General features: G+C 39.2%; 1 long non-coding RNA gene across 1 annotated transcript in view; it reads left to right on the top strand.

Annotated features, from left to right (window-relative positions):
* The first annotated feature begins 1,547 nt into the window (after positions 1-1,547).
* Positions 1,548-21,429, top strand: part of LOC125639949 (uncharacterized) — a 37,941-nt gene continuing 18,059 nt past the window's right edge. The window contains exons 1-2 of the long non-coding RNA XR_007357643.2: positions 1,548-1,668; positions 8,191-8,340. This is a non-coding gene — a long non-coding RNA (uncharacterized LOC125639949). The remainder of the gene's footprint in view (positions 1,669-8,190; positions 8,341-21,429) is intronic.

The following is a 21,429-nucleotide window of genomic DNA, read 5'->3' as shown; positions in this document are numbered from 1 at the left end:
CAAAGACCTACTGTGAAGGCTCAGGACATCAGCAGGTGCTGCTGTTAGTTGGCTGACATTATCCTCTTGATACTGCTTAGAATATCGCTGTAGGAAGGTTTATGACATGACACTAGCTGAAGAGAGTATCTGCCGCAAGTGTTGTTTCTACTATAAATGTCAGTTATACTATAACTATCTCCAGGTAGGTGTTTGAATGCCTCCTTCAGGGAGGGCAATCTTCATTTGTGTCTGTAATGGACCCAGTTGCTCTTCACTGGCTTTCACTAGCCAGCAGGGAACAGGAAGGATCTCTTTCAGATATAACAGGTCAAACTTCCCCCCGAGTGGCTAGTGCAGTAGGGTCCAGCTCAGACTAGAGTGGTGGGATTGTTATTGTTCTTTGGCCTTGTCTGGGTGCATCCACTCTGGAGAGTTCATCCCACATTTAGTTTATCTTTTCTGCAAAGTAAGATCCGTTTGCATTATACGCTGCTCTTTGGAGTGGATTTTTGGCCCTGTATCCTGAAAAGTGGGTAGAGGCAGAAAGAGTCTCATCTTGTATAATAATTTAAGGCTCACGTGTCCACATAAGCTGAATGTTTCTCTTCCAGGAACATAGTTTTGTATAGTTCTTCTCTCAGGTACAATCATAAGGCAGGCACAAACTGCCTATAATCCAGTTTCAAAGATAAAGCCAGCCAGTCACGTATCCCCAGCACTGGTATATGGTAGTTGTACCAGGACGTCACTGTCCACATGCTGAAAACAGTAAGACTTCTGTGATCTACCTGCAGCAAGAAAAAGCAGCTCTTTATTAGTCCTTTTGTCTTTGCATAGGACTGCAACATTACATTGCCCTTTGATTTTTAAAGCCTTCAGTTTGTTTGTTTCTATGACACAAAGAAACTTCTTAAGCAACAGTTAACAATCTCTTTTTCTTATTATGGTTTTAGATGTTATTTCCCCAGTGTCTTTATTCTTGTATAAGATTGGAGATCAGAGCAGGAAATCTATCCTTGCTTGTTAATCAGCAGAGAGGGATTCACCTTGATTAACTGCATAGTTATGCCACATCATCTTTCCCATCTCTCTTTGTAAGGCTTAGTGCTAACAACAGAATCTGGAACATCATAGTGTACTTAAGCAATTTGTATGGCATTTGAGACTCTGAAGTTGAGACTCTAAACCTGGAGGTTCTTTTTATATTTTCACTCTTCCTTCATGCTCCCCCAAAATACTATTCTCTGCAAGGTGATATATTAAGGGTTTTAGCTCAGAATAAAATATTTGCAAAGTATGATTAAAGCTGCATCCTTGACATGTCCTGATATGCTAGAATATTTGTTACATGGACAAAAAAATCCTCTATTTAAAGTAAGATGCTGTTGTGAGCATGTTGTGAGCTCTCTATAACTAACAGTAATTCTATAGAGTGTATGCTGCAACATGATGATACCACAAGATTTTAATGATGACATTTTAGCTTTCAGTCTCGGTTTTCTTTATTGTGCATTGCAGATGGATCTCTTAATCTCTGCAAGAGTCATGTTTCTTTCATACAGATATAGGTACACAATGTGGGCAACAAATGCAAAGCTGAATAGTGCCTGCAAAATGGTTCAGAAGATTCCCATACTGAAATGAACCTCAGCCGGCTCACCATTCTGCCAAACTCAACCCAATTTTGTAAGTCTGTGTGTGCGTGTGTGTGTGTATTAGAGCTTGTCAAAAATTGAAATTATCATCCTGTGGAAAATTATATTTCAAAACTTGTTTTTATTGCAAAGTGGGACAAAATGTTGAACTATTGAAATTTTCAGTAGAATGGAAAAGTTCAGAAAAATTTCAATTTGGAAATCTCAAAACGTTTTGTTTTGGTTCAGTTTGACATTGAACTCTGTCTCACTGAACTATTGCAGTGTTTAATGGGAGTTTGGGTGCCTCTTGCCTCAGTATTCTATGGGCCAGGCTCTCTGGCCACACTACTTCTCCCATAATGCATTGTGGTCATGTGACTCCCATGATACATCAAAATGGTTTTACTGAGGGATTCCTGTCAAAATAATTTTTTTAAAATTCCAGTTGAAAATGTTGGTCATGCAGAAACTACATTTCCATCAAAAAACATTTTGACTGAAAATATTCCTGCCCAGCTCTAATAAATAGATTAGGTATGTCCCTCCCACACATCATGTATAGTCTTGTGTAATTCATTTGAGGTAGTTCCTTATTATCACATTCTTACTAAACATTATCCTCAGTTTGCTCTTGTGTGTGTATCTGAATTAGAGCTGTGCAAGAACCAGATTATCCATTTTATGGGAAATTCCACAATTTAGAATTTTTTTATCATTCTGAAACAGATCAAAAATGAATTTGAAATTTCCCATTTTTCATTAAATTAAATTTTAATAAATGGCTTTGGTTGATGTAAATATTTTGCTTTGATAAAATCAAAATGTTGTATTCCAATATTGACCTTTTAAATACAAAGCAATGAACATATTTTGGAAATGAAAAATCAGAACTCTTAAAATGCTATTCTTAAAGTGCTATTCTTAAAATGTCAAAACACATCATTTCATTTTTTTCTAAATAAAATTTCATTAAATTCAATGAAAGGGTCATTTTTTGACAAAAAAAAATTATTGAAAAATTTCTGACCAGTTCCGGTGTGAATGTAGGTGCTCAGTTAGTTGGTAACAAGTCTTGTTATAATCCTGAATAGATAGATATGAATGGGATTTTTTTCAGCTCCTGCGTCCATGTTATATGCTTATATCCCCCGACTGGCAATCCATTTGTCTTCAGGCCTAGATGCTGTTCATGTAAGAGTCTGCCTTTACTCTGACCTCAAGTCTACAAATCCCAGCACTTCACTGTTGTAAAACCTTCTCTAGAAAGTTGCATATGCATCATGGAAGCATTGGCTATCCTAGGAGGCCTGTATTCAAGTCGAAGGCAGGATGGAAAGGAACAGTGATGTCTGTGGACAGCTGAATTCACAAGTAAAGGATTATTAAGAGCTGGTAGGAAAGAAGGGTCATTAACCAGGCTAGGAACACTTCTCTTTGCTTAAGGGGATCACAGGGCAGCTGTGTGGGAGGAATACTAGCCTGAAGCAAGGTATTTCTGTTTGGAGAACGAGCCCATAGAAGCAGCTGTACTGAAGGCTTGGATAACATTTAGAATAGAATCCAAACCTTTGGGGACATATACAGGCTCTTCTAACTCCTGAACAGGTCTGAGATTTGCACATCACTAATGGATAATTCTCAAAATGAGTGCTGCATTTTTCATCCATTCCTTTTATGGACCTGTGCAGGCGGCCTCTATTTAACATTCTCATTGGTGGATTTGAAAGATAAGTAGCATCTAATTGTACTCTCGTCAAAGGATGCCACTTTAAGAAGATTATCTTTTGTACACAGTACTTATCATTGCAAAGAACTCCCAGCTTCTTGATTGGAATAGAAAAGATTGAAAAGTAAATAGAGAGGAGCCAAACAAGCTGAATACTTGTTCTGGGCATTTATCCTAAGTTATCCTGGAATTAAATTATTACACCTAGGAGTTTATGACATCTCTGAACTGCAAAGGTGAGTCATAACTAGCGCAAATTTGCAAACTAAAAAAAAATTAGTTAAAATGATGTAAAACGGAAACTGGGATCTCATTGTGCTAGGGCATGTACATACATATATATACTAGCCCCAGAGACCGTACAATCTAAATAGACAAGATAGAGGGTAGGAGGGGAAACAGGCACAGAAAAGAAGGTGGTTTGTCACAAAGCTGATCAACATTGAGGTGCTGAACCCAGGTCTTCAGGCCAGTGCCCTGTACACTAGACCATACTGCCTCTCCTGAAACAGTGAAGGTTGAAAGAGTGATTTAATAGAGTCCAGCTAATCTCCCCACATACAATATTGCCTTCTTGACAAAAATTGCACACCTTTTAAAACCCCCAAATCTTAGTATGATTGGAAATACACCTAAGGAATCCAGGCTGTTCCCCTCTCTAATTTAACTATTTCACACAACCTTTTTACCTCCTTCCCAAACTTAACTTGAGCCCCAACTTTTACAAAAACAGAACAAAAAAGTACAAACAACAATTCGTAACTCTTCTTTCACAACCTTTTTTTCATTGTGAATTTCCCAACCTTTTGATTGAGCGGTGAAAGTTTGAATTAGTTCATAGCTCAAGCCCTGCAGGAAGAGAGCTGTACTCTGACTTTGATGTGAGGCTCATCAAAGCAGATCTCCCCTCCTGCAGAATTTAGCAAAACTAAAGGAGGGAGTTATTCCTGGGTGAGATATGGGGTAGTGGACAGTGGAGAGCAATGGAGGAGTGGCAGGACAAGGCTTTTATCCATATGGAAAACTTCAAGTGCTTACAAATTTTATAGCTAGAAAATTGTAAGAATTAGGAAACAATGCAGACCTATTTCAGCTGAGCACCAGCCCTTAAAGTTTAGCATGGATAAGAGTTTTTTTCCTTTTGCACATCCCTCTCCATTCCACTTCACATCAGTATCCCTCCTTTAGCATTAAACAGGGTCCTTTTTATAACCCTGCTTGAATAACCCTGCTTGAATAACCCCTTATTTGTCTACCTCAGTGTGTATTATCGTAAGCTATTTTTTATTATATCTCTTTGTAATTCTCTCCCTCCTGCCCCCCATCCCCACTTCCTAATCACATCTATCTCCCCCAAAATATGTAAAGGCAGTGCTTCTATGTACAGTCAGCAAAAATAAGCATGGAGTTTCTAGGTGGAGTTATTTAGGAGCTATTATAAGCCAAAAAATGTTAGAAAAAAATCAGAACTGAACTTTAGGGAATATTTTCAAAGCACATTAACTTTTCTAATTTTTACCAAACATTACAGAAACATTGAGGGGCAAAACTGGACCTACTTGAAAGATTAGGATGGTCTGAGGAAAGTCCAAAAGGCGAATTACTCCATTAGCCCAGAAAATAGAAAAGGCACAGGCAGGAAGTGCTTGGGAGTGGGAAGACAAAACAAGACAAGATGAAACAAGACTAGCAAGCTTTTGAGAGCCAGAGTCAGGAGAGATCTCTCAGAGGGAAGATACCTTCTGTCTGTCCCTCCGCCCCTTGACTGAGTGAGCTAAGCACTGTATGCTTGTAGATACAGAGCTGCACAAGCTTGTAAAGGTGGTGGGGAGAACACTGTAAATAAATTTCACAAGCTGTCTGAACAGAAGAAGGTCTCTGAGCAGTTTGTATCTAGAAAAGAGATGGGAGCAGGACACCTTTCTGGCACACCAGATCTGCTTGAAAGCCCTGTGACCTGCAGAGCAGCCAGGTTGTTCTGAAAGATTTGCACAGGTAATTGCTTGCTGTATGTTTAAGCTTCTTGCCACTATCTTCAAAGCCCTGAATAACTCTGCCTGTCCCAACTTATTTTCCTTTTCTTGTTATCCCTGTCATCTCCTCTCTGCCAGCATTCACAGCCGCATCTGTTAGACATTCTCACTCCATCACTTCCATGCCATCTTGCAGGGTGTTCCCATGGATTCTCTAACCTCTGGGCAAGTTTTATAAACCCTACTATGTCCATGTTAAATCATACAGACCCACTTCTGTTGAGCTTCCTACAGTGAATCTAGTTGACTTGTATACAAATTCTCTACTTGCTGTTCCCTTGTTGTCTCGTCCTTCTGACTTTGTTTATAATGTGAACTCTTTGAATCAGGGCCATCCCTTCTTGAATGTCTGAACAGTGCCTAGTTCACTGTAGCCTACTTCATTTTGCCTAGCTCATTCTACCATAAAGAAATTCATAATAATAAAATAATGTATTATGCATGTTGGTTTACTGTAAATGACTACTAAGTGTCACTAATTCCACACAAAGATACAACAGCAAGAGCATTTATCTAGCCATGAATAATAAGTTTGGTTTTAATAAGTGGCTGTTTTGTTCACATAATACCTATTAGACCAAATTTTCAGCTGGCCTCAGCCCAGCCAATAAATTTACGAGCTTGAGCCTTATGCAAGCTAATAGACAGGTAAATGCTCATTTTCCACGTGCCAAATATGTATCCACAAGTTGAGTGGCTTCAGCAGAAAATTGGTACACATGCACTGTAAAGCTTAAGTGTAAAATTTGAGCTGCTTTAAAACTGGTTACAGTTTAGTAGGAATCATGACTAATAATGTGTAGATTTTAAAAAATGAAATGCCCTTTTGTGAGACTTACAAAAACAGTTATGCTCCTTTTATTGGCCTTGCAATAGCAGCCAGCTAGCCAATACTATTTCTAGAGGTGTACAGATGGGCATGGCTTTGTACAATGCTATCCAATGTCAATTTTCATAACATGATAACAAATATGTTAATTTCATCTCTTAAAAAAAGTAATATATGTGCATCAAAAGGAAAAAGGATTTAGTTGGGGATGGGTCCTGCTTTGAGCAGGGGGTTGGACTAGATACCTCCTGAGGTCCCTTCCAACCCTGATATTCTATGATTCTATCATTCTATGAAAAGGATAAAATCAGTTGGAATAATATATTTCCAAACTTTATAAGGGAATACTGCAAACAAGAGAGAAAATATCATTCCAAACCAGCACTGGCATTGAAAGCGAGCTACACAAATGACTGTTTGGACTCCTGAGATTTTAAGGACTCCATGCTAACCTGTACCTCACTGGCCAGCCCATTCTTCCCCATGAACAGTGGGATTAGAGCAGCCTAATCTTCCCATCAAAGGGGGGAAGTGAAGAAAGATGCAACTCATCATGGCCCAATGATATATACAAAATGATGGGGTCTAAATTAGCTGTTGCCACTCAAGGAAGAGATCTTGAAATCATCATGAATAGTTATCTGGAAAAATCTGCTCAATATGCAGCAGCAGTCAAAAGAGTTAGCAATGTTCGGAACCATTAGGAAAAGGATAGATAATAAGACAGAAAATATCATAATGCCACTGTATACCCATATCTTGAATACTGCATGCAGTTATGGTTGTCTCATCTCAAAAAACATATATTAGAATTGGAAAAGATAAAGAAAAAAGTAACAGAAATGATGAGGTGTATGGAACAGCTTGCAACGAGGAGAGATTAAAAAGACTGGGACTGTTCAATTTAGAAAAGCGACAACTAAGTGGGGGATATAATAGAAGTCTATAAAATCATGACTGGTGTTGAAAAATGAATACGGAAGTGTTATTTACCCCTTCACATAACACAAGAACTGGGGTAACCTGGTGAAATAAATAGGCAGCAGGTTTAAAACAAACAAAAGGAAGTACTTCACACAATGCACAGTCAACCTGTCTAACTCATTATCAGAGGGTGTTGTGAAGGCCAAAAGTAAAAATGGGTTAAAAAAGGATTAGATAAGTTCCTGGAGGATAGTTCCATCAATAGCTATTAGCCAAGATTGTCAGGGACACAAGCCCATGCTCTGGGTATTCCTTAACCTCTGACTGCCAGAAGCTGGGACTTGATGACAGGGGATGGATCACTCAATAATTGCCCTGTTTTGTTCATTCCCTCTGAAGTATCTGGCACTGGCCACTGTCAAGGCACAAGATATTGGGCTAGATGGACCATTGGTCTGACCCAGTATGGCTGTTCAGATGTTCTTATGTAATCAACCTTCCAGCAGCTTTGGCTGGCAAATCCTGGAACTGAACTGGCATCTTAAAAACAATGCATATACTAATAATTTTTATTATGTTATTGCTGTTTAACACAATAGCTGAATGTGTTTGAATGGCAGTTAATATATAGCTGTTATATATAAGTAGAATAGAAGTAGATTAAAATTTCACCAAGAACCAGCATTTTCAAAGCCGAGGTATTAGCCCAAAACAGTTGTTAAAGTGTTTACCTTCTGAATCTGCTCAGAACATGGGCTTATCTGCAGGCCCTTCTCAATCCTGTGTCTGTCACTGGGGTAATTAAAAATGAAACTAACAGGGTAAGGTGCAAATACAATAAAATTTATTAGACCAACATGGTCTTAAAAGCAGAACCCTTGTCACAAGCAATAACAAAGCACAGGTAAATACAAATGACTCGGTTGTTAACAGTAGATGGAAATGGACTTAAAGTCTGGAGTCCACAAACTTGATACACTGGGATAACCAAAAGATATTAAAAGGACACTACAGTCCCATCTCTCTCTTTGTCCTTGGCATGAACCCCGACTGTCCAAGGGATGGACCCCAACTGTCCCACGGAACGAACCCTGGCTATGACGAGGATGGTTCTGGAATCCTGGACAGAGCCAATGAAGACTGGAGACACCGGACCACAGGAACACTGGAACACACTGGAACCCTGGAACAAGATGCGATGATCATCAGGTAAGTGGCTTGTCTCTTCTTCCTTCTGTCTTCCATTCCCTATGCATCATCCTGATGGTAGTATGCAGACTTGCAGGTGGAAATAAAAATGGGTGCGTGCAGTATATGACAACGATGGAACCTGATATCATATGCTATGATCCTGGCCTAGCTGGACTCCTTCCACAGGCTGATAACATAGGAGACACTGGCTGTCACTAGGATGGACAGCCCCGAGCATGAGTGAGGTGGTCACCTGTTGCTAGGCAGACTACGCAGTTACGTATTCTAACTGCTCCTGACTTTTCCTGCTCTAATTTGAAAAAGGCACACGGAAGGGTGGGAAGCTCTCACTGAAGGAGGGCATCCAAAATGGAGTCCTACTTCTTGTTTTTACAGAACAAGATGGAGACTAGAGGAGAAACGTAACAAAACAAGATTTTACCCCAAAAGAGGTACCTTTTTGCATCCACATATGCAGTTGCAGATACAATTATTATCACTTAGACATCTAATTGCAAGGCATTCAATTAGATGTAGTAAGATACATTTTGCATTTATTTGCACTCACAAACTGTGGGTACAAAGAGCGAGAAATTGGGCTTTAAAAATCTGGTATTAAAGATGTTATTTGAATTGAACTCCCCCCCCCCCAGTAAATCCAGAATTAATCTACTTAATTCACCCAGAGGTTTATGTATAGCCAGGATATTAAGGTGTCTCTAAGTGGCCAGAGGATAGTGGTTGATTGTTCATTTGGGTCTCTGCACAGGGTAATTCAGAACACAGATAAGTGCTCAGCTCATTTTGCCTGGTGATAGCAAATTGGGGCTTAGTTTGCTTTGTCCAGTCAACTTGTCAGCTCCAAGAGTTCCATGCAGTGGACCGGGCAAATTTTCAGTTGCCCAGCAACCCAGTCAGACCTGATAGCAGGGGATGTACCTGAATGCAAGAGCAAATCGTTTGCATTGGAGGTCCCAGGTTCAGATCAAAGCAACTCCCTTTGCCTTTATGCACCTAGAGCCTTAGAGAAGTACATTTTATAAACATAAACATTAAATATTAGATTAGATCATCAAGTACAATATGTTGCCTTCAGTAGTGGCGAAGAGTAAACACAACCCTCAGTGAGACACACAGACATGCATTCTCACCACCAGCTACCAAGGTTTGGGATTATTGGCTGATCAAATGTTTCACTCCCCAAACACTAGTTTAGTGTTTTTTAAACTGCTTTAAACATCTGTCACATCTATCAACAGCTTTAAACGCTATCACAAAAGACATGTGTGCTGATGAGCAGTAGATAGTTCACTGCTGCTAATTATTGTAGCTTTTGTCTAGTGGTCCGCTGTCTTTTCCCATGGAAAGGAGAAAGGAAAAAAAGGGCGGGGGCTTATCCCACTGATGTTAAAAAATGAAAACATTTCCATAACAGTTCACAAAAAATATGTATAATTTTGTTTTGGGACATTTCATGAAGTTAGACATTCCTCTTTTTAATGTATTAAGTATTCATTAAATGTCTGATTTTGTACTGAAACATGTATATTCACCTTTTTGCAAGCATTAGTGGGAACATTTAACAAAGTCGTATTTTTCAATGAAAATTCTCCCATTGAACTGTACAGTTGTTGACAAAATCAGACCAATTTCCCAAATTCCAATGTCTTTGCATTTTGTTGAAAGGGTTTCACACAGCCCTGGCTCCTACCCTGAATATTTGTAAATTAGGGCAGAATAGCGAAGAAGGTTCCACATAAACTCTCATGTCCTGGCTGTTGAAATCTAGACCCTTGAATTTCTACAAATATTTGGATTTTCCTTTTCTTACCCCTCATTAGCCCTGCCAGCTTTTTTCATGCCCTTGAGAAATAATAGATATGGAATAAATTAAGAATTGAAAAAGACCTAAGGAAGAAACCTTGCTTATTAAATGTAGCTTTTTATGGCATAGCAAGAGACTGACCCAAACCAAGAGCCTTTTGGATATCAACAGCACATTTTGGACTGGATCTTTTACAATGAAAATTATCACCTGGACATACAGAAATGCTTTGACTGAATCTAGCCAGGTATTGTTGCTGCACTTTCCTAGATTAGAACATTCCATTCTTACTCTCTTTTCTCCCAAGCAATGTAATATCTCCCATTTGGATGGAGGCTACATGATCAGAAAGCAATCCATATTGTGGATGACATGTGAAACACAGCTCTCCATAATGTATTTGGATAGCCATTGATTTCTGAGGTTTGGAGATAAATTCTTCACAAAAATTCTGTAAACTGAAAGCAGATTCTTGCCCTACATAATTAAAAAATATATTTTTTTCATTAATGCTAAGATTTTTATTTAAAAAAAAACCCTGCTTCTGTATGAAAAAAAATAGAAAGAAATATTAGCAATTTTTACCCATAATCAGAATGCTAAAAAATATTTGTTCTCATCCTGTCTTTTAGCTTTCTTTGAAGTCACAATATTAAACCTCCTTAAAAATATTTACGTGTATTTAGTTAACAAAAGCTCCTGTAAGTTGAATCCATGCTGGCAAAAGGTTCAGGTAAGCTCTCTATATAAGCTTACAGACAATTGTGTAAATCTTCAGCCATTAAAGAGAAAGGAGAAAAAAGCCATCCTCATTACACTGCTGTCATTTACTCTTCATCTCCTGTCCTCTTTAGCAGCATTAAGATGGGATGTAAATTTGCCAGTTAATGCTGTTAGAAAATGGATGGTTCAAGAAGGGCAGGAATTAGAGATCAGTATTAGGTGCAGATAAGCTCCTTTTCCTCCGCAGTGGCGGCTGTTTAACATTCATGGGAAAATCATCATCAAACAGCGTTATCACAGCTCTGTTGATGGCTGAGGAACTTCATCACTATGATAATTTTTTTTTATAGCTGTGAGCCAAAAAGCTGCCTTTTATTTCTGCTGTCTATAACTGCGATAGGAGCTTGTTTGTATGGGTAGGGTGCTGCAAACTCATAGCTCTTCAGCCAGGTTTGATTTCTTTCCACTGCCACTACCCCCCTCAGCCCCTTGTGTACGTTGCATGAAACAGTCATGCTGATAAAAAAAAAAAGTGCTCCAACAATCCTTCAAAGCATAACTGATATTTTTATGATCAGTAATTCAAAGTTTGACAAGTGATGCTATTCTATAATGAAACTGTCATCCATTTTGTTGTGAGTAAAGTGCTGAGATTATAAAGGGAACATGTAGGGAAGAAGTGAATATCTAATCCCATATATCTTGGCCAGGAGACAGTTTAAGGTAGTTAAAGAATCGTAACATCACAAATTTTGTATAGTCAGAGCCATTTATTTTTCCTTTTTCAGCCTCAGGTTAAGAGGTTCATAGCCTATCACATCTTCTTTTTATCCCTTTCTGATTAAAATAAATACAACCTGGAAGGAAAAATGCACTTTTCTCCACAGTCTGTTTTAAATTAGTATAAGGTATTTTAATTCATTTGTAACGTTTTTGTCATAATTGGAGGTGTCCTATTTTGAACTGGTCAGATTTGCTTACGGACATGTCTCTAAAAGATATTTCTACTATATTCTCAGCCACCTTCCAACATACCAGAGATGTGGGTCATGGTCATTTGTTGTAATGTACTGGGCAGAGGAAGAAATGCAGCTCCAAACTGTATGTATTCTTCTGAAGCAGATAAGGACACTATGCAAGGACATTTTTAATTTATTAAGGTTCTCAAGCTTATGCTTCTTTGCATCTTTGACCTCATTTTTTGTAGTTTATCTCCTCTAAATGACATTTTTCATTTTGAATATAGCTGGAAAACATTGTGCTAAACAGCAATTTTGTAGCTTCTACAGCAACTCACGGTAATTTTGGTATTTCCACTTTGAGTTCAGTATTGATTTGATTACTTAGGTAATTTACTTTTGACAAGCTCATTTCTTGTCTTTTCCTGAGCAGGGACTTCCAATCTCGCCATGTGCTGAATTATGTTTGGAGTTTAGAGATAAGGACTTTTGTCTCCTAGAGACTCAGCTTAGGCCACCAAACTCATTTCCCATAGGAAGAGGGTTTGAATCCAGTCAGGATCCTAGAGGTGAAAGGCTAGTGCTTTGTAATTTAAATATTACCATATACAAATACGTTTAAAGCTGATATCGTGTGGTTGAGGAAATACGTCTTTCCTACTTGGGTAATTTTGACTGAAAATCCAGGGAGCTCTTCCCTAAAGAACAAGGGGGCTCAAAAGGCCTCCACAACTGCTGACTTTTAAAGTTCCAAATGTTCTCCAGGGTCATCCTCCTCTTAGTAACTGGTTGCAGATTCATGCAGCAGCTGCTGAGCTGACTCCTTCTGAGCCAGGCTCTCAGATTCCTTCTCAGCCTGCTTGTCACCTTGGGGAATGGTGCCAGAGAGACCTTCCTGAGCATGCTCTGTGGGTTTCTCCAGTGTTCTAATGCTAATCCAGGCGCAGATTGCCAGCATTGCAGGGAAGAATAAGCCAGCTAGAGAAGGAATTTAAAGAGGCCACTACATAAAATAGGCCTTCCCTAGCTGAGCTTCAAAAAGGAGCCGTGAGCCATGGCCCATGGAGATAAAGGAGAATGTGGCCCCAGAGATTACTACCTCTCTCACCACTGTAAGAAAAAGTACTATGGCAGAAAAAGTGAAAGATGGCATTCTTCCCGTCCCACTCCCAGACGATCCTTACACCAGGGAGTATATGGCTTCTGCAGGATTTCAACGGAAGGAACAGCACTCTTTTTGCACTGAGTGGAGGGACTGGGCTACTTTAAATTATACAAATGAAAATGGGGTTTTTTTTTAATTGTCTTTTTCCAAAAAAACATTTTTTGCATGAAAAATTATCACAACATTATCAAAAAGTTCCCTTTTCCACAAAAGAGTCAGATCTTTGGGGGACTTTTTATTATTCAAAAAACATTATTGCATTATTGTAAATGTAATAAACGTTGAAACTTTTCATTGACCAAAACCCAAGCCTGTTATGTTCTATTTTGGATTTAGTCTCCCATCAGTGTCTATTCCTCCTCTTCACCACACCTGAAGGGGCTCAGCAAATAATACTGTCTAGTTTTCCCAGCAAGGAACTTGTAGAAATGGTTTTGAACATTTTCAACCAATGAGCTGTGTGGGGTTTTATACAGGCCTTTTCACAGCTTTCTTTCTGTTATGTGCAGAGATGGAGAAAGATTGTGGTGTCCTAAAATCAACATTAAAGTACTTGAATATTGTTCAACACATTTTCAAACCTCGCCTTTCAGTCTCTTTCGCACTGAGTGATGCCAATTCAATGGTAGAATATATGAAAGTGATCCACTGGTGATTCTGAAGGATATATTCATGACCCATTTTAATATATTGGGTTACATTCACTTGCTATGGAAATATCACAGTTACACTAACTTGACTACCAAAAAAAGTGTCTTGGGTTCACAAGAACAAAAGACAATGATTGTAATTTGCTTTTGCCCTTTAGCAAAGCAATCAGCAATTTTCTAGTATTTTACAGTCATCCATCTATCTATTCATCTTGTAATATCCTTACTTTTTCTTGGAAATATTTAAATTAATTAACCTTTTAGTAACTGGGAACCATTAGAATGGTCGACTGTACTAACAATGAGAACTTATTTCTATACAATTTTCATGTGTTAAGAATTAATGTGCGTATTTTATTTTTTTAATGCAAGCACATCCTTAATAACTGGCCAGTTGCCATAGGTAACAATTTCACCTTCCATATCTGCAGTATTCTAGGTATTTCCTGTGTTAACGTATAGTTAATACTTCTGTAACCATATATTCATTGGCCTAGGTAAAAGTGGCACATCATTAGGAATGATCAATGTAATCCTCTAAAGAAAGATCATTTTATGGAGTCTGGAATAGAGTGGAAGGATTCTACTATTGCCATACTCTTTCATACCTTCAGGGAGGTGCAGATTAATTACTCCTGACTCACTGGGGCAGGTGTGGCTCATTAGACTCTACCTTGAATTCAAGAAAAATGGAAGTAGCCCTCTATGGGGAGGAGGCCAGGTGCTGGGACAGAGGGGTGCAACCAAGCCTGAGCAGAAGTTGTTCAGGCTAGGGGCTGTCATTATTCATAAATTACCCTTTCTGATACAAAAACAAACCTCAGGAGACCCTTCACAACCAGGGCTCGTCTACGAAAGGAAGCTATTGAGAAATAAGCTGGAGTGTGGATTTAAAACACAATAGATATTCCGCACCAGCTCCCTATGTGGGTGCTCTTATTCCCTCATTCAGAGTGCCTTTGTGCAGTTTAGTTTAAGGCAATCTAGCTCTTAGTGTGGAATAAGAATCTCCACTGAGGGAGATCTTGCAGAACAGCAATTCTCGGTTGTATCCCTGTGTAGTCAAACCCTACAGTGCATAATTTATTGGCGTTGAATACAGACTCCACCCATTTGTGCAGCCAATTTTTTCGCAAATCCTCATTCTTTATTTCATTAAGTTATGTAGGTATCTCAATACATCAGTGAAGAGTGTTGGCCTTTATTGCTAATAAGATTTTAACATTATTATGTTCTATCGCACGAAAGACCACAGGGAAGGTTGACTCTGTCATTTCTAGGGTGACCAGATGTCCTCATTTTATAGGGACAGTCCCGATTTTGGGGTCTTTTTCTTATATAGGCTCCTATTACTCCCCACCTCCTGTCCCGATTTTTCACATTTGCTGTCTGGTCACCCTAGTCATTTCTCCTAGAAGCAGCACAGATCCACCATGAATGGCTCCTGAAAATAAATAATTTAAAATGTGGGGTTAGCAATGGTCTTCAGCTATGGTTTATAGTCAAGGGTGGGGTGAATGATTCAGGTAAAACTAGACACTTGCTCCAGACAGCTTTGTTCAGAGAAGGGGTTCATAGATTTATAGATTCCAAGGTCAGAAGGAACCACTGTGATCATCTAGTCTGACCTCCTGCATAACAGGCCATAGAACTTCTCCAAAATAATTCCGAGAGCAAAGCTTGTAGAAAAACGTCCCATCTTGTTTTCAGAATTGTCAGTGATGGAGAATTCATCATGAGACTTGGTAAATTGTCCCAATTAGGGCTGTCAAACGATTAAAAAAATTAATCAAGATTGTGAGATTTTTAAAAACCGCGATTAATCACAGTTTTAATCACACTGTTAAAAAATAATAGAATACCATGTATTTAAATATTTTTGGATGTTTGCAACATTTTCAAATCTATTGATTCCAATTACAACACAGAATAGAAAATGTACAGTGCTCATTTTACATTATTATTTTTGGCGACTGTGTCACACTGGGAGCTCATGTTGAGCTGATTATCTACCACAACACCCAAATCTTTTTCAGAGTCACTGCTTCCCAGGATAGATCCCCGCATCCTGTAAGTATGTCCTACATTCTTTGGGCCTAGATGTGCACATTTACATTTAGTCATATTAAAATGTACATTGTTTGGTTGCACCCAGTTTACCAAGCAATCCAGATTGCCCTGAATCAGTAACCTGCCCTCTTCATTATTTAGTAATCCCCCATTTTTGTGTCAACTACAAACTTTCAGTGATGATTTTATTTTTTCCCTGAGCATTGATAAATATTTTAAACAGCATAGAGCCAAGAACTGATCCCTCACTGGGACCTCACTGGAAACACAACTGCTCAGTGATTATTCCCTATTTAGTTACATTTGGAAACCTATGATTTAGTCAGTTTTTAATCCATTTAATGTGAGCCATGTTAATTTTAAAGTGTGGTAATTTTTTAATCAAAATGTCCTGCATTAACATGTCAAATACCTTACAAAAGTCTATTATGTCAACACTATTACCTTTATCAATCAAACTTGTAATCTCATAAAAAAATCAAGTTAGTGTAACAAGATATATTTTCCATAAACCCATGTTGACTTGCATTAATTACATTATCCTCCTTTTATTCTTTACTAATTGAGACCCACATCAGCTGCTCCCTTATCTTGGCCAGGATCAATGCCAGCCTGATAGGCCTATAATTACCTAGGTCACCCCACTTACCCTTTTACAAAATTGGCACATTAGATTTTTTTCCCCAGTCTTCTGGAACTTCCCCAGTGCACCAAGACTTATTGCAAATCAACATTAACATCCAGCAATCTCATCAGACAACTCTTTTAAAACTCTTGGGGGCAACTCATATCTGGAGCTGCCTGTTTTAAAAATGTCTAACTTTAGTAGCTTCTGTTTGGCATCTCCCAGAGATTCTTGAGGAATGGAAGGAGTGTTATCACCATATGATGAGATGATACCATCTGTGGGTTTTTTCCCCACAAACACAGAACAGAAATATTTATTGAACACTTCTGCCTTCTCTGCAACCCAAGGAATCTGAGTTTGGCCATTAATGTAGCATCACAAACATCATTTCAGGCCTTGTCAGCCCAGAAACATGAGGTTCCAAGACACTATTGCTGGTGGCAGGAGTGTAGTTTGGTGTCAAATTCTGACAAAGTGTGCAGGCAGATGTGTCTCCACTGACTTCCACAGAGTTCAGCCTGCTTACGTCTGGTCTGATTTTGGTTCCAAATCCATTCTTGACTGTCTCTTTTCCCATGTGAGCTGCTGGCCCCCTCCAGCAACAGTGATCTGGGGACAGGTTCCTGGTATATAGGCTCTTCTGGGCTGACATTGCTCCTTGATGACATTTGCGATTCTGAGATGTTATAGGATCCTATTATAGGTGTAATCCTTTCTCAGACATGTGGCCAGATCCCTCCTGCAATGTGAGATTCATCATGAGTTGTCCTCAAAGTATTACCCGATCATCACGAGAGAGGTTCAGGTTCAACAAATATTGTATCTGGATGCCAAGCCCCAGCCAATGAATTTCTGTGGATTTGCTCACACCTAACTTATACACAAAAACCAGAAGACCACAGATAGCTAATGTGAGGTGCTGCTCAGCAACACAGCTTAACTGTTCTGCTCTCTCCCCATCCATTGTAGTATGTATGGGGCTTTGGCACTATGTGATGTCCTTTTTCAGTGGTCTCACTATATACTTGGGTAGCTAGAAACTAAGCTACTGTGTGAAATTTATCTGTAACCTTTAATAATTTGCTATGCATATCCACTCTTTCCTTTGTTATATTATCAATATTCTGCAGTGCTACTGGTTTTAATAAGGAGGCTTTTCACTGGTTTTCTTTGTTCTCGTCATCTAATCTCCTAATGGAAGTTTCTAATTAAATTCCTGCAGCTATTTTTTTAAACTGTGTTTTGAATAACAAAGTCTATCAAATGAAGGAAGTGCATATGTCTCTCACATGGATGTCCTTCCTGACAAACGGCAACTGACAGAGGCCCACTGTCCACAGCACATCTCAGCAGATTGACTGAAGAGAAGAACAATGGACAATAAATAGAAGCAAGTAAATAGATACCTTCAATATACAGCAAAAATCCAACAAGTTAAGCAAAGAACTCCCAGGTCTCAGTTATGGCTCCAGTGGCCAGATCTGCGCTGGTGGAATAGGAGGAACACCATGTGAGCAGAGTAGTGGGAAGCACTTTGCTGGCAGAGTTTAAGAGCAGGCCCAAAACTCCAAAAGTGTTGGAGGACCGTGTTCACTGGTGGAGTTTTCTACACCTCTATTCATAGCCAACCCAGCAACTGAAAGTGTCTGATGCGTGAACTTTACAAAGATAGCAAGGAATTGAGCTACTCAAATTATGATCTCATCTGCCTTCAGTATCACTTCTGTTGGGTGAAAGGAAAAAAATAAGCAAAAAGAACAAGAAAGTGTCATATACAGAAGAATTCATACATATGATGTGCTGTGGACTATTTGTCTAATAGATCCTTTAATTAATTCTTGTAAGTAAAGCAACTGGCATATGGCATCTTCTCCAGATGGATCAGCTGTGACATGCACATAGCACTACCATACATGTTTGCTAGCTAGCAAACCACACAGCAAAGGGTGTTTTTGCACACAGCCATGGTCATTCACTGGTATCAATACTAATGTTCTTCTACTGTAAGCTTGTTGTGGGAGGCTGAGCCAAACTTGTCCCTTTCTCTTCTGGACGTGAAGCAGTATTCCATTCTGTCTGCTACTGCACATCTGCAGAGGCTATTGTTTTGGCTGGAATAAAATGAACACAGGTGGTAGCATAATGCTTATTGCATCTACATGGAACACCTGTTACAAGTAGAATTTTTTATAGGTTTTTGTTCGAGATGGTGGTTGGTCTTTTACCAGTTCATTCAGTGGACAGAGAGCAGGAAGAGAAACTGTTCACAAGTAGCTCAGATTTGCCACCAGTGGCCTGTTGGTGCAGAGGGATTTTTATTCATAGATTGTGCCCTTATTTTAAAAAAGCACGTGTGCAAATGTGTATGCACACCTTTATGTGCACCCAACTTGGGTGTTTGTATAGCCCAAACTTGCAACTGTATATTAGGTGTTACATACAAGTCAGGCGTGCACTTCACAACATTTGGACCTGATTGTCATTATGCCAGTATGGCTTGCTCTACCTCACCCTTTTATTGACAATGCAGCACATCTATTATGTTCAAGTGGAGAAAGTTCCATTTAAAACTAGACTAGGTAAAGCATTCAAAAAATCACTGTAGAAACAATCCTGTGTAGATTCCTGAGGGATCAGCTTGAGGACCTAACAAGCAATGGGGAGAAAGAGAGGCGTTCAGGATGTCAGGATTCAGGACTGGCTCTAGGCACCAGCTAAGCAAGCACGTGCTTGGCGCGGCACAATTCCAGCATTCTGGAATTTATTTTTTTTTTGCTTGGGCAGTTGCACTCTCGGAGGTTGGGGCCACAAAAAACCTAGAGCCATCCCTGTCAGGATTAGGGAATTTTTACACCCTGTTAAACCATTTCCTTTATGGACCAGCCTTAGCTGAGACAGCAGTGCTAGAAAACTTAGATAATCGTGATATTATTGGCTGGGGTCAGAGTTTAAATATTGTTTCTCTGTTCATACGAACACACGGCGATTGTGTGTTGCCCGTGCATGCTGAGTCACAGCTGCTTCTCTGTCTTATATAATCACCTCTTTCCTGGGACTCTGGTTGGGGGGTTAGCATAGTTCTAGATGTGATACTCTGCTCTGTCTCATCTAGCTCTGTTAGCATCACTTCTCTTACTTCCGTGGGAAACTAATTACATTCAGTCACAAAACAGAAGTTGTGTATGAGTCTGGAATGTGTCTTCCTGGAACATTCCCAGGAATGAAACATGGCAAACACAAATGTTTGTGTAAAGTGAATGAACACGGCAAAGCAAAATTCAGTTTTCAATTCACCAAAATGTTCCTGAAAATTTTTTCCTACTATTTTCCCAGCTCTTGTTGACTGTATCCCAGGAAAAAAACAAGCCAGTTCCACTCATATCTCACCTGAGAAGAGTCTCCATGATAGGAAAACTGAATGCCTAATAGGGTATGTTGATTTCACGACATACAGTACATTGCCTGTAAACTTGTAGCTCAAATGACAGATGGAAACCAGATAAAGTGAGTACACTGATCATTGCAGAGAGATTAGACATTGTAATTTGCATCTTTTCTTTTTATAACATTTGCTCCATTTCTGACTTAAAATGTTATGAGAATTTGAAGACCGGACTTATTCTAAACACTATTGGGGGAAGTTCTGTGTTGTACAGGAGGTCAGACTAGATGATCACATTGGTCCCTTCTGGCCTTGGAATCTATGGAACTAAACAGGGATATTCCATATGAAAAAATAAAAAAGAGTATATGTTTTCCTTAGAATTACACCAATGACAGCTTCATGATTTTGTACCCTTAACCTTTTTGGAGGATGTAGCAAGCAGGGCTGAGGAAGAATGGGAACATTTTCGGGAGTTTAATCTGAACATAAAATCACCCTCTCATGGTAAGATGGTATTGCAGCACTTCTGGTTTAACACAAATGACCTTCACCTCGGCCAGTTTCTAGCTGCATCTTCCTTTCATTCAGTTTCATGATGAAAAACATTAACAAAATACATAAACAACAAGGCAGAGAATGTCACTCTTGTGCTTCCCCAGAGCTCTGTGACCAGTCTTCTGCACAGCACTGCTCATGGAGAGCAACACACCCTGCTTTTAAATTGTTGTGTCTAAACAGCACAGCTGCACCTAATTAAACTCTCCCCCCACCGAGCTGCTCACTTCTGAACCCTGGCTGGGAATAGCTCTTAAACCTCTTGACCATTGTTTGTCTCAATGAGCCTCCCCATTAGGACTCCAATGGACCAGGGCTTCAGGGTTCTCTCTGAGTCTGTATACCCCAATCACAGAAGAGTTAGGCTGACCTTAAGTAGTCTGCATGAATATTTATCTGCATCTTTGCCATTTTCAAATTCTGTCTCTCTTGTCATTTTGTCTCCTCCATCTCTGCACCTCATGTTTCTTTTCTGGCTGCACTAGTCACTGCATTAGTCACTCTGTAAAGTGTGATCTCTTCATTTTTCCTTTCAGTGTAAAGCATCTTTGTGCTGAGAAGTATGAAAGATGCTTTATAAAAGGCAATTGTATTTCTATGTCTTACTTGGGGAGGAGATAGACTTAAATATTTTACTAAGCTTATGTCAAATGGCACGAATAGGAGTGTAAGTACCTATGCCATCCACAATAGATATGTGCTATATATATCATACAAGGTTGTTTCTGTAGCAAGGGGACTCCTGCAGCTGTGAGTTCTAAGAGGATGTTATAACCTGCCTTAAGCAGAACATCAGATTGGATGAGAGGTTCATCCAGTCTAGTGTCATGTCCTTGACTGGCTTTAGAGGAAGGTACAAGAAACACTGTAATGGGGGTTGACAAGAGGGGAAGTTTCTTCTTAATGCTAGGCAGAGTGGTTGGTTTACATCCCTTATGCTTCTTAATCCTATCTAGTGTATTTGTTGATGTGCTCATTATTCACACATATGTCTAATTCTTTTTTTTAACAGTCCAAAGCCCTGGTGTTCGGGGGGTATTTTGTATATTCCATAGCTAAGTATCTATTGCGTTAAAAAAAGTATTTCCTTTTATCAGTTTTAAATATATTTCCTCTCCATTTCATTGGACTTTCTCTTAGTTTGGCA

This window comes from Caretta caretta, chromosome 7, assembly GCF_965140235.1.
Source record: "Caretta caretta isolate rCarCar2 chromosome 7, rCarCar1.hap1, whole genome shotgun sequence".
Classification (NCBI taxonomy): domain Eukaryota; kingdom Metazoa; phylum Chordata; order Testudines; family Cheloniidae; genus Caretta; species Caretta caretta.
The sequence above is the reverse complement of the archived record's forward strand: the minus strand, read 5'-3'. Positions and strand labels throughout refer to the sequence as shown.